Here is a 12,701-nt window from a genome sequence, read left to right as displayed (position 1 = left end):
GATTACAATCACAAACAGCCTGAGATGAAAAGTTGATGTTAGCAAATACAGATGCAGACTGTTCTGAATGTGAACACTGGGGTAATTGGTCGTTAAGACTGTGACTTAGAAAGTGTGTGGTTACAGCTCCATGCTGTGAACATTGTCAAACAACATCAGCTGACTTAGCTGCACACTTGCCAGGTAATGAGCTAACTGATGCACTTTAATATTTTAGTGTAAGTGCAACAATGTGCAGTATTATAAAGCATTGCAGTTGTTCTTCATTAACAAATGAAAGAAGTTTCAGTTTTATGTTGACATAAAACATAACAGTAACATTACCCCACATGGCTAATTAGCAAAGCATTACAAAGTCCCATATCCTTTTTATGATCAAATTACACATATTCTCTATGCAACTACACAATGTAAGTATATTTAGATAGGAAATCTGTATTTCCATAGATGGATATGCATTTTTTTCCCAAAGAAAACAACCAGGTTCAGGTGAGAAAGTAAGGTCAAAATGACACCACCTGACTGCACTGTCAATTGTCAGTAATATTCTAAATCAATATGGATCTGTTCATACCTCTTATTAGATCATAGAATCTGTGACTGAATGTTAATTTTACTATTTGGTTGACAGCACAGAGGAGAGAGGAGAATAGAGGGGGAGAGAAGTGGAGAGAGCGCGAGCGAGTCAGCAGAAAGAGCACTGGGCATTAGGCCCTATGTAAATCTTACGTTCTGCTGAGGAGCTGAGCACCCTGAAAGTCTGATCGTGCAATCACCCCCTGCTCCAAGGGTGTCACATCCAATGAGTGAGGTCACATCTCAGTCCCCCAAAATGAACATGGGACGGAACCTCAGAGACAGTCATGGGGAGTGCAGCTGGGATGAGAAGAGGAGGTAAAGAAATAGATTTCTGTGCCAGTAGTTATCTCTTAGCTCAGTCAGCCAGTTATTCTGCCTGTCAACACTCGTGTATCTACACCACAGTTTCAACTGTTTCCTGGAACAAAACATATACCTTAATATGTAAGAATCCATTTTTTAAAATTTACATTAATTACCAAATTGGTCATTTTAATTGTGATTTCAGACCAATTACCTGACAAGTCTGACACTACAGTAATAACTATCAAACCAAAACCATTGACACTGTGCTGTGCTGCTGCACAGCTTTCAGTATATCACTGCTCTGTGACATTCATTAACCCTGTCCTCCCTGATTTTTCCTCGGGCTGTGTTATGAGATGGATCACAGATTGCAGCTTAACACTAGCACATTAACTGAACACAGATCATGAGCAAAATATTCATTTGGCCACAGAGCTGAATGAATCTGAGTCTTAGCAAATTAGGAGCAAGAGCAGACTGGAATTGGGTCAAGCTATCAGGAAAATATCCCAGTCTGCCTATGATTTCTCAGCAGTGATACTGAACCTGTTCTCCATTACATATGTCTAATTCTGTGTGTGTGTGCGTGTGTGTGTGTGTGTGTGTGTCTGACTGTCTGTCTGTCTGTGTGTGTCTTTCCAGTAAATCTCTGGAGAGAAAGCAGCACTTTGTGATTCTTTACCAAAATAAATTTAAAAAATTCAGCCTAAGGCATAGTTAGACAATGGCAGCCTCTTAGGCCTACCTACCTGTCTCCACAGCATTCCCATCATGCCACAGGAGGGCCAAGTGGACCAGCAGTTCTGTCAAACATTAATATGCTTTTCACGTGTTCAAGTGTGAACAGTTGCACACCTCCCTCTTTTAAAACCCTGTATGGCCTACATCCTACACCCATTTAACATTAACTTATAATAAAAAGAAATCCGCTCGTGACTCTGAAAAGATGTGGTGCAGTTGTTCTCCTTGTGTAATCCAGAGGCAGTTAATGAGAGGAAAACTTGCTTGACAGTGAGTTTATTCGTTTATTCATTAACTACAGTACACAGTGTTTTTAAGCTTTCCTATTTGTCTGTGCATTCAGCCTGGTCTGAACAATATGCCGTCTATTTCAACAAGCTGTTTATGAGATCTAGAGGGAAATGTGATGCTGCAATATGCCAGGGCTTACAGATAAGCCTCCCTCCATAGCGCAAAGTCAAACATGAGAGAATTGATCCACAGCCTGCAGGCATTCACTGGTGTTATTGACACAGAGTCTGCACCCTGCACACAGTCATATTTAGAAAAGTTTTTTACAGGGAAATGGCTAAGATGGGTTTTTATTATTTTTGTGTGACTACTTATTAGAAGTGCTACTGACTAGATGCCTCCCATCTCCTTTCACTGGATCGTCACTTTAAAGCAAGATAAGATGGTGTCTTCATGCATTTATCCATTCATTGAACTAGAACTGAAATTATTATTTAACAGTTGATCTGCAACAATTTTGGTAATCAGGTAATAGAATTTCTAGCTAAAATGCTAAATGGTCTTTGGTTGCAGAAAATAATCTGCAAAATGATTGGAACTATTAATTGCAGACTTACAGTGGAGAAACTTATGTATGATGTATGTATACATATGTCACAGCACTACTAAAGGGTCTGTTCATTTAAACTAACAAATTTCTAAGACCTTATCTTACTTGGGTATTGGTGTCTAGTCATGGTGATAACTTTGGCTTGATTTGTCCAAGTTCTGAATTTAAGAATTTTGTAGAATACAATAGAGATAGAGGGTTTTTTGTGGTGCTTATGGATTTTTAAAGAGATACAATTTTCCAAAACGGTGGCAAAAAAGAGACATTAGTAGTCATCACTGTATTGCTCTTACTTTTGTGGACATATATGGCTACACCAAAATCACCTGGGAGTTTAAAATTATCCTGCTAACCTGATTTGAAAAATAAGGTTAGAATGTTTTTTTAACAATTCTATGCAGGTTTCTCAGTACTGTAGAGAATCACCTAATGGTTAATAGTTTTTGTACAGAGATGAATTCTTTGGTACAAAATCAATTTCATAAAAATTAATCACATGTTCTGTACTTTATCCTGAGTAATCAGTAAATATAAATTCTATTCAACACTGTGTTATATTAAACCCAATCTATCTCCATGTTCCACAAAGTTTTTCCTTTCATTTTTCTTTTCAATTGCTGTAATTTGCTTGAACTGACTCTTTAACTATGATCAGAATCCAAGACATGTTATCATGTTTTCACAATAAACACGTCAGCGGAATCAAAATGTGCTAAAAAGGACTTAAATTGTTGCCAAAAGCACTTATCACATTGTTATCAAGCGACAGATTTTTCAGGATAAAAATGAATACCTTCAGAGACAAACACTCTTTGTGTGTAAACCATGCATTTGTTCCAAAAAACGGAGAGGGTATCAAAATTACCTAATCATCAAGGAATAAAATTTGGCAGCAGTACACACAGTGAGCATGGATGAGACTAATTTACAAAACATACCCTCCAGTCTCATAATTACATGTAATTTTACCGGCATAATTAACTAATTTAATTACTACTCCTCAAGAGCATCAATTATTGATATTACAGAGCATTCAGATGGCAGGCAGAGCTCTCGACGTGGCGCGCATTCAGAGGGTGGTAAACACATGCTGGCTCTCCAAGAGCCTTGGCCAGCTTCCTGCTAGCGCTTAGCGAAGGGATGAGGGAGGCAGATACAGACACAGACACAGGGAGAGAGAGAGAGAGAGAGAGAGAGAGAGAGAGGACGGAAAAAGACATAACATGCATGTTAGTGAAGGAGGAGAGAAAGCGTGCCATCCAGCATTCCTTCACACATCTAATTAGAGCTTTGCATTGGCCTCATGAGGAATTTCAGAGGTGGACAAATTAAGCTTTTTGCCCTCGAATGACTGGATGTCAGCCCAGATGTGTTATCATTCAGACTACTGTGTGAAAGAAAAAAAAATGTATAGTCTAAGTAAAAAGAACATGCTGTTATATGGATGTCATTTTAATAGAAATCACCATAGAGCCTCCTTCCATGCCTATATTTCCATCAAATAATAATCCTTTTTTTTTTGGAAATGTTCCCAGCTCTTGACATATAGTAGATTTAGTTGTCCATTATTTATCCTCAGTGGAGAAAAACAGAACACATGAAATTGGGTGCTTATTTGTGTTTGAACCGAATCCAACCGGCGCTGTCTCTGTTCTTCATTTCAATAAACTATTTCAGCTTGCGAGCCTCTCAGTGCAAAGTGAATGCAGGTGTGGATGCTGTCCAACCAACAGTGTGATGACAGGCGTTTTTTATTGGCACATTTTATATGCTTGGCAATTAACATGAGTAATATCCATATTCAAATGGCACTGGTGTCCGCTAACGATTAAAGGAGTAGTTCGTCTAATCAAACAGCATCTGTTTGATGCTTCTGTGACTGTTGGTATGCTTCAAAACTGAAACATCTTCAGTTCAGTCCACAATAGGAGCATTTGACCTCAAATTATACTTTGCATACTTGCTATCTAGAGTATTTTGTCTAACTGTACATTTCTATCACACACAAAAGATGTAGGTCCAGTCTTTTATCAAATGCAGCATTAGTTAAATAGATAAATGGCTTAAACTAGTTGGAAAGTCCTTTAAAGAGCATGTTTTGTCCTTTTGCTGCAGCTGTAAGTGCACTGGGAGAACATAATCTATGTATATTTTACGCATAACACGTTAAGCCACTAATAAGTGAGCTGCACTCATGTAATTTTGAGATGATTAAATTTCACTAGTGGTATTGGACCTCTGTGTTTTTCTGCATGGCCCTTTTCTGTGTGCATTACCACCCACTTTTGATCCATTAGTACCCTTTAAGACCCGCAGTGCACAGCACTCAGCCAAGGTGCATCAAAATCCAGCAGCTAGGGGATAAAATACTGAGAAATAGTTGCCTTTCAGCTTAGGTTGGAGAAGCAAAAAATAAGCATACAGCAATTTTCACAAGGAGAACAATAGTGTGTGCAGAAAATACCTCATGTCTACCTCATGTTATAGAAATGTAGTCTATATAACACATTGAACCCTAACCAACTTGTGACTGTGGCCTCTAAAACTAGATAATCAGTTGTAATATGAACAGCAATTAAAGTGATAAAGAAAAGGTGATAAACTGTTAATTTTCCAAATACAGTTCGCATTTTGCGTTAAAGGCTTTATTCTTATGAGATTGTGATGTTATACTCTAATTTTTACTGTGGTTTTCAGTGGGTTTTTTTTAGATGTCATACCCTTGTGTAATCCAACTTGTGGCCCCTTCAGATTTATCTTGCAACCTGATGCAGAGTTCTGACACTGCAGGTTGTCTTAGCATAATGTGAATGTAAAGTCTATTTAAGTAGTGTACGTCTAAAAAGAGATAGTCTGATCCAACAGTGTCAAAGTGCCTCAGGCTTATCCCAAGTGAGCTGGCCGACCCATACTCGAACTGGCGAGGCAAGGCACACTGAGCGCTGGGGCGAAAATGAAGTGTCTGACATCATGATAGGTGTGTGTGTGTGTGTGTGTGTGCCACCATGTTTGTACTTTAGTAAAAGAGAGTAATACAACTCAGAGAGAAAGTGTATGAAAAAGACATGCACCCATATGTGTCATTTGCACCACTGGATCACATGCATGCGAGTGATTGTTTTGTATGCACGACAACATACTGTACACACCCTTTGAGTGTGTGCTGATATACGTGTTTGTGCACCCACATATGACTTTAACTGTATGTGTGTGAGTGCCCTGAACATCTCCTCTTCTCTAATTATATTCATAACAGCAATCTGAATGTGCAGGGCCCATGATGAATGTGCCACCCAAGTGTGACTTGCTTCTAATAGGATTCTGGGACACGCCAGCAGTTGACAACAAGGGCCCCAAGTGGCAGACAATGCCCCACGCCTCTGCGTCACTCACTCACACACAAACACATAAATACATGAACCTAAATTGCACACACAGGCCCATACACACATTCACGTAAACAGGCTGTATAAAAAGTTCACATGCTTGTGTCAGTGAGTTTTTTTTTTCACTCTTTCTCACTCACTTTCCTCCTCATTATCCTTCACTCCCTACAAATTTGTAAATCTCACCTTCACTGAGTTGTTTTTTTTTTTTTTTCAGATACTCTGTATGTGTGTACATGTGCAAAGTTTTGATGAAGTTGCTTTGTAGGAAGTATCATAAATTTCTAACAGCCAGTATATAAAAATATCTATGTAATTCTTGAGTGTATCAAATCAGATGACAGCCTTAAATGATGTGTCACTGTGCAAATGCAAAAATACATGTGCTGTATTGTTTGACTGAATGAACCTGTGCACACATCACTAGAATAGATCTACTGAAAAAACTGACAGTCTGAAGTACATATGTAAATGCACCCCTACGCACTCATCTATCTGCATGTACACTATATAGCCTTCTATCAACAACATGTCACCACCTGTGTTAGCTCAAAGTAGCAGCCCATCTATAAATACCAGAGGTGTGGCTTTCAGTATTTGTTGAGACCGTGTCTCAACAATGTGACTGTTCTTTTGCAAATCTTTGTGATGCCTGACAGAGTGACCAGTTTCAGTTTGGATAAGTGCATAATTATAACAGAGTCCACTTTATAAAATGTTGTTTTTTGTTGTTGTTTTTTGGAACTTGACCCATGATATAACCATAAGATTTTTATTTTTGTCTTTTTAAGGCTGTGTCTCTTAACTTTATGGAAGTGCAATACCTTTTAATACCTTTTATATAAAAATATAATGTCGGGCTTTTACTCATTACGTATTAGTGCGATATTCACCTTTGCATAGATCTCATTAAATTATTCCAAAAGCACTGTCTTTCACTGTTCACTGAATATTACCATAATCATTACCATATTCAGACTTACTATAGTGTCCCTTAGTATGGGCTGCATTGTATATGCTGTTACTCTAGCATCTGTCTGATGTGATGTGCATTTTGCGGTCAGTGCTTGATTATCATAAGAAAGAAAGCTACATGCTTTCTACCTTCAAAATCAATTTAGGAAGCAGCAACTATGCAGCCACCAAGAGATGACATCTAAGACTGGGACTGGTTGTATGGAAAACACATAATCAAAGGCCTTTCCTCTGGGATCCCATTACCATGGTGAGATCCTCCCAAACACACCACTTTGCATCTATCTGACAAAGTGTCAGCCTGGTGCTTCCCAAGAAATACACTGTGTCAAGGCAGCATCCTGCAGCAGCAAGTTGTAGTGATGTGTAGCCCTGTAGTATGTGTATGTGGGATGTGTGTGTGTGTGTGTGTGTGTACATAAAGATGCAATCATGGACATGCACACACATTTTAGGCATACTTGGAGACAGGCAGGGTAGTGGACAGCCTATCAGGCACCCACAGGCCTACAGCAGGCCCCTCAACAGGGCTCTGACGGCTGTGGCATTGATAGACCATCTGTAACTGTGTCACGTCGGATTACAGTGAGTGAGAGAGAAACACAAAAGAGGAAAGAAGAAGAGAGAAAGAGGGAGGGAACGGGAGAGGGGTGGTGGTGTGGAGGAGGAGGGAAAGAACAAGGGATCAAACACTCTCCTCCTCCAACATCCAACAGAGCCTCTCTCTGTCTTTCTCTCATAGACAGGTCCTTATCCTGGAAGAAAAGACTTAATCCCCCCCCCCTTCCAAATTTATCACCTCCCTCCTCTCCATGTCGTTCTCTCCCTGCCTCGCTATTTCTCTCTGGCTCTCTGCTGCTGAGGGACAGTGGTGCCTCAGCTGTAAGGCTTTGTGTTCCTCCTGGGAACCTGCCTAGGAGATTGATCTGCGCAACGTGAGGAGCACAAAGACCTTGGGGTTTACGCGCCGCAGAGCCAGTGATGTATCAAGATGTATCCAGCGTGGGAGTAGCCATACCTGTCTTATCGCATCACAGCTAAATGGACAGATGATGGGGGGGAAGAATGAGCACAGAAGGAGGAGAGGGGGTTGGATGGTGTTATACTGCTTGTGTTCCACAGAAATTGAACAGCGGTGAATAGAGAAGCAATTCATGTTGTGTGTAATGTTTTATTTGAGACTAGTCTTTAGGCAAATTTATTCTGTTGTCACCTTTGGTTATTATTTTCTTTTTAAATTGTTGCTCTGAAAGTTTGAGCATTTCTACCTGTACTCTGATTTCACAAGGAAGTATCAGAATAAGGCACAAATTCAAAACATCTGCCCTTAGATATAGCGCGTACATCAACAAATATAGATGAGCACGTTTTAGACAGACTTTAGAAAGCCCTCCAGAGCCCTAAAAAGTTCTTGTGTACATTTAATACAAAACACAGTGTTGCTTTTAATATGACTTTATTTCTATTTTCTTATTACATCCTAAATTTAATTGCATTAGTTGTGTGACAGAATGCACCTGGCTACCCCAAAAACCAAAGCAATAAAAAAATTTCCTCAAGCAGGCAAGAGCAAAAAAAAATAAATAGCAAAAACAATTTTACACATAAGAAACTCATTGGTTCTGTTTATTTCCGAATGAAGCAGGTAACAAGGTAACAACAGGACAGGACATCCTTAGCCTTCAAACCCAAAAGCATGTCCTGGTCAAAGGGTATCTGTGCCACTGCTGACAGTCATGCCTGCCCAGTGATGTTACTCGACTATGGGAAAGGAAAAAGGAAAGGAGGTCCTTTTCATCAGTTAACATGAGCCACATACATGAGGTGTAAATTACAGCCTTCCAGTACAAGAAACCTGTAAAGTGTCTCCTTGTGTATTCTAACTGGGACACCCCAGTGATTACAACCAGCAAAATTTATTATGAGACCATCATCATTACAGACACAGTGCAGTCTTTGGTAGATGACTGGGTGACTCCTTCTGTTTGGTGCGTCTGTTTCCCCCACTGTTATTAGCTGGACACTCTTTTATTCCAGTGACAAAACCCATCCAATGCATATCCAGAGGGCTTGTTATAAATTCCATAAAGCAATAAATTTAACTCAAAATTAGTCAGGTAAGAAGCAACAATCATCACTAAACATGATGTCATCTTTATATTCATTGTTGTCTTCAACCAAATGTGCAAAAGCCTGATTTTTTTATTATTTTTTTTAATTTCACATTTTTCTGTGTAAAAGCAATCTGGAAGTAAAATGACATCATGTGTGGGGCCACATACAAGGCATATTTTATCAGGCAGCTGCATCCACACTGGAGATCTGTAAGAGAATATTCTCATCCCAGCATCAAGTACCAGGGAGGACAATTGGTTTTCTATAGCAACAGCACAGAAAAATTGTAACAAAGATTTTCCTCACACCGGTGACTCATACTGACACTCATCTTGTAAAGCCAAAGTTTGTAGGACTGAGAAGAAACACAGTATTTAAAATTTGACAAGACTATTTCAAGAAATACTATCTGGATATTTAGTTAGAGAAATAGTAACACCTTCACTGAAGGCCTTGAAGACTTTTTGGGAAGCCACCACAATACTACAAAATAACACACCAAACAGAAGGAGTCACCCAGTCATTCTGTGTTTTTTCATTTGATGTCAACTTTATCCATTTCAAATACAATTTACAATTCAGTGTGTTGTGCAAAATGTGAAGGGGTTGGAATACGTTCTGAAGCAAGTGTGAACAGATGTGCTGTTACCAGGCTGTGTGCTGCAGCTCACCCACACACTGTGGGCAAAATAATAAGCACCCAGAGGTGCTGCCAAGGCCTCATAGCCTTTGTGATAGATGGCACTTCTTTTTCTCTATTTCTGCTGTTTCCACTATCGCACCACTCACACAGTCACACACACATGCGCCCCCCTGGCTCGCCCTCTTGGTACTGCGCCCACTGCATCAGTGAGATCCAGTCTCTGGCTCAACTGAGCGCTGATGTATCTAAGAATCCTATTTTGTGCTTCTATTGTGCAAGTGAAGATAGAGGCCCATCGCTGAGAGCGCAAGGTCACCGAACACAGCACAAAGAGTCCTATCTCCCTCTGTCCGTGTGAGTGTGTGCTCTCTATATCTATCTATCTCCCTTCTTCTCTCCGTCATTCTTTCACACATACACATTCACACACACTCTATCTCTGCTATAGTCACTCTCTCTTTTTCTTTGACTCTACAAGCCATGAGCAGACAGCTCCTTCAATGCCCTGACCTCAAATACGCAGAAATAGCCACAATAGTCTCCCTGACTGCAAAATATCAGGCATTTCAATCTAGACTCAATGACTCAGCTTCTGTTTATTAGGATGTGGAGAGTGTAGGGAGTTGATCACACTGGATTGTGGTATGTGGGGTTATGGAGGGAGAAAGTACCAGCATAAAAAAGAAAAACTTATCAACAATGAGATAAAACCTGTACCTCATTATTGTTCATCCTACTTTTGTGTTTGTGTCATGCTTTTTTCATGTCCCAAGATGATGTTAACATCATTACTACTGAAATTAGAAGTTCAGATTTTTCTTAAAGTACAATACTACACACACATATGCATGTTGAAAGAGTTACTGTTGTAATCATTCCTCCTCTCACCTCTGGCTGTCAAGTGACTATATTGCTGACAAAATGACGAGGAAAAATGCCCAGGCCTCCTGTGGAAAATTCATTCTGAAATTCAGTCTAGGTGACTATGAGGTTTCATCAGTCTGCATTCTCTGACTCGAAGTAGTATTGTCCAAAGGTTTAGTCCTTTTTGTACAAAATATACTCTTGGACAGTGTTTTCCCTGCTGAATCATAGTGGAGAGATATGATCTGGTACACATCAGTGGATTTGTTGCAGGGACACAATACTAAGACAAAGGACAGTGATTGTTCTTGTTATCTTAAAACCAAGGTTCATCAGGAGCTGCCCCTGTCCTGTCTCCCTGCATCAACACAACCTGTCAAAGACTCCTCAAAAAAAGTATTTTCTCCATGTGCTATAGGTTCCTGAGCTTTCTGTCTCATTAGACAAGCAGAGCAGTCATCATGGTGATCATCTGATGACCTGCAATGTCTGCATCATTACCATACAGCATATATCATTATCATTAATGATCTGGAAAGATAAACTCTGCTCGGGTACTTTGATGCACTAGATAGGCTATGGGGCTGCACGCTAATCAAACATGCTGTCTGAGTCTTTTCAGAAATATATTTAGCATCTCTAAGGAGTGTGTTTTCTATCTCCAATTTCCAAATACATCATCATTGAGAATGCTCCTAGTATAGAAACCCCAAGTGAAAAAAGTCATGGCTGGCCTGGATACTGAAACAGACATAAACAATTTACAGTATGTGGGCCACCGCCAGGAACTACATGAAAGTATGACATGAAAGGACGTAATACTAAAGAAGATACATTCTTCTATTAGCAACTGTGTCGAACCCATACAGAAAGAACATACTTACTGTGTCAGATAGGTGTTAAGAGTTTTCTCTTGTTAATCTATGGAGATGTAGGCAGCTATATGGATTCCTGACCGCAAACGCTAGGGCTTGATAGGGTTTGATGTGTCTGTGTGTGTGTGTTGCAGCATTGCAGCATACTACATAAATATTGTGGGTTCTTAACCATCCTCTAGAGTGTCCTCTTGGCAACTGGAAGTGAATAATGCATTACGGAGATGCAGGAAAGATAGTGCTTTATTATAGTTTGGAAGTATAATATGAGTTGTTTGCCTCTAAAACTGTTCAGCAGGGGAAAAGCTGCTACTTACTGTGGACCCTTTTATGGGCCATTCTAGTTTTTTCTCTCTCTTTTGATACATATTTAATCATTTGGGTTATCTCTCTTTCCTCAAAACAAAACACAAACACACACACACACACAATGGAGAATTGTTTTATTTTTTTAGTCCTAGGATGATATGTCAATAAGATTTAAGAGCTCTGATCAAAACCAAAGCTACTGTTTTTGTTTGTTATTTTTATTTATTTTGGATATGGCATTTTGGTTTTCTTTCAGAACATTTTGTGCTTGCTATTGGTGTTGCCATGGTGATATAAATCATTTTTCTTCCACTTTACAATGGATCAAATGAAGCTAAAAACAGAATCAGAACAGCTCGTTGATACAGCACAAACTGTTTTTTTTTTTTTTCTTGAAATAAAAAATGACAAACACACAGGAGCCTAAATTATCCTATTTTATCCTCAAAATGCAGATGTCTACATTTCATATTTTGTTGAAAAAGAGGATGTTTTTAGAGATCTAAAAAAAGACAAGCAAAACACAAATTACAAAAATGAAAAAAATGAAGCACATGGTTTCCTGTTCATATCAAAATAATCTGTGCTGGAGTATAAATAAATGATGGAAGCATCACAGATTTATTTTTATACCTTTTTTAAATTTTTTTTTTACTTTTTTTGGCTGTCTATAACGCTCCATTCTAATTATGCTGCTATCCATTCTCTCATTCTTTATTTAATATGTTAACGCAGACACATAATGTCACATTTGTGCATGGCAACAGTTTCCTCCTAAAATCATCAGAGAAGAAACTAAGTGTAAAAGTGCAGCCTCTGCACTGAAACTGACTGTGGAGATAAAGTGCTGAGAGGCCTGACACTTTTGCTCTCTGCTCTTACGACGTGCAGGCTCTTTCATCTGGTAAACAAATGTCTGAGATCTAAAGGCTTTCCCATAGTTGTTATGCTAACCTTGGAGAGCGAAACCACTCCATTAGCATTTGAAGGAGCTAAATATTAGCTAAGAAAGAGAGTGCTCCCATTTAAAGGCATGAGAAAAAGTCTGCTGCCTTTGGTACCTAACC

This window comes from Mastacembelus armatus, chromosome 16 (genome assembly GCF_900324485.2).
Source record: "Mastacembelus armatus chromosome 16, fMasArm1.2, whole genome shotgun sequence".
Taxonomy (NCBI): domain Eukaryota; kingdom Metazoa; phylum Chordata; class Actinopteri; order Synbranchiformes; family Mastacembelidae; genus Mastacembelus; species Mastacembelus armatus.
This window is presented reverse-complemented; position numbering follows the sequence as displayed.